We start from the raw sequence: 2,407 nt of genomic DNA, 5'->3' as shown, positions 1-2,407 counted from the left end.
TTTTTGCCTGACTTCCTCTTTGTTGGGATGCATGGCTCCTGAGCTTGAAGGAGGTGATCCTGAATCTTTACCAACTTTCTTGGGTCCCTCTTCCCTCCAGGGCTTTGTCCCATGGCACTCTACCAAGCAGATCCCTGAAGAGGCCAAAGTCCGCTCTCCTGAAGTCCAGGGTAGTGAGCTTGCTGTGCACCCTCCTTAGTGCCCTCAGGATATTGAACTCCACCATTTCGTGGTCACTGCAGCCCAGGCTACCCTGAGCTTCACGTTCCCCACCAGCCCCTCCTTGTTGGTGAGAAGAAGGTCCAGCATAGCACCTCTCCTAGTTGGCTCCTTTACCACCTGGAGAAGGAAGTTATCATCGATGCATTCCAGGAACCTCCCAGATTTCTTATGCCCTGATGGTAAAATGATGATGGTGGAATCTGGCTTCGTTTTCCCTGTTGCTTGACATGTCTGATGGTTTGGGAAGCCAGAAATGGGTTGTTTTGCCAACATGCATTTGTGGAGTACACCGAGGTCCAAATACAGTGTGTTTGAATGGTGGACCTGCCAAAATTTGTATCCAGGAAAACCAAAGTTGTGTCCCATTTAAAATCGCTTAGTGAGATGGTTTGTATAATTAAACAGTAGTCAGATCGTCAGTGATTTGGAAATGCATATAAAATAACTGCTGATCATTGTGGATGACAAAGACTGGACAAAGAACAAGGCAGTTGCACAGAGCAAGCTCGAGCTGCCTCCAGTAAAATCATATGCATAGTAATATGGACAATCACAAAGTTATAGCTGTGCAAATACGAAGAGGCCAGAGGTACAAAATGGGAGATTCCATCCTGAAATATCCAGAAAGGAACAAAGTGTTGGGTCAGCCGAGCACTTCAATGTGGATTACAAGACCTATACAGTCGGAAAAAGAGCTGTACTTCAGCGGACAAATGGGAAGATAGCAGAAATAATTTAATTCTTTGAACATCAGTCATGCTGATCACAAAAGACAATGCTGAACTCTTACTGACAATCAGCCATGTAAATCTCAAAAGATTAGGTAGTCAATCCTTCCTACTGTTTAAATATTTTCATAGTTCTTATTAAGCCAAAATAAATAAAAAGAAAATATGAGAAAGGGAAATGCTAACATGTATGATTTTAAATCTGGAAAAAAAAAAAAAAAAGATTTGTGAAGGTCAGGTTTTCAGAAGCTGAAAATACAATGTCAATATTTGTCCCCTAAGGAGAAATTCAAAAACAAAAGCAGAAGCTGGCGCCTAGTATCAGAGGGTCTCTGATCACCCTGGCAGGCACTCTACCTTGTCCATCCAGCTTTCTGCCTACAAAATGTACATAAGCAGAAGTCCAGGTACCTGAAGGGTGGTTTTACTATTCCTTTTGTATTTTTGACACATATCATTGCAATTGCATTAGTGCCTCAGTGACAGTCTGGGAACCCACGGTTGACCTTGGTACAGGGACACCGTCTGCCTTCGAGGGTGTGCACCGTCGTTTGCAGGTGGCCTGGTGCTGCTTCCAAGATTGTAGTCACCTGCCATGCAAACGTTGCATTAACATTACATGTGTTCTACCAATTACTCGAGCCTGGGTGTAAGTGCAGCACCCAGGGCTTTCACGTGTCCACAGGCAAGCTGTCCTATGTCACCCCCAACTAGGATTTATGGTGTTTTGGTGCAATCTTTTGAGCTTCAAGAAAAAGCAGGGTATCTTGCCCACCAAGGCTGATGTTCATTCAGCAGAGTGTTCAAGACATCTGGGCAGCCAGGGCATGAATTACCCATTAATTAGCCTACCAAGCAGCAGATTCCTCCATCAGATCTCCTCTCTGTCCTGAGTGAAGTTGCAGATTTCTTCTCTTCCAGGCTCTTGACATTACTAATATTACTTCTTGGTATTATTACTCAGGCTGAAGATCTTCATCTGTAAATCCTTGTGTAAATCTAGCAACCTGTAGCTCTGTGACCGCTGATGGTGTTTGCTAAATATGTGATTAAGCATTAGCTGTAGCAACAAGATCATTAAACTTAAGCAACAGAAAAAAGAAAGAGCTTATTGTTACATTCCTTATTTCCCATCCTAATGGCAAAAAGCAGCATCCTCCCCTTCCCCGTTTGACACACCTCTGATTTTCCTGCAAGCTCTTTCAGCACCCATTTTCATGACACAGATACATTTATGCTAGTAAAAGCCTAGTAAAAGCTAGGCATGAACCACAATGTCTCAAGGTTAACAGTGATTAAGGACTTTATTTAGGTACAACTTCAAACATAAAAAGCTCCTTCTTCACCTGCCAATGGCATATTTTTCCTATATTTCAAACTGTGGATTTATTTACATACTACTGAGAGCCAACAGCCCGTACAAGCCAAGCCTGTCCTTGTCCAGGGCACAGTGGCAT

Source organism: Aptenodytes forsteri, unplaced genomic scaffold, assembly GCF_000699145.1.
Source record: "Aptenodytes forsteri isolate BGI_AS27 unplaced genomic scaffold, ASM69914v1 Scaffold209, whole genome shotgun sequence".
Classification (NCBI taxonomy): Eukaryota; Metazoa; Chordata; class Aves; order Sphenisciformes; family Spheniscidae; genus Aptenodytes; species Aptenodytes forsteri.
The sequence above is the reverse complement of the archived record's forward strand: the minus strand, read 5'-3'. Positions refer to the sequence as shown.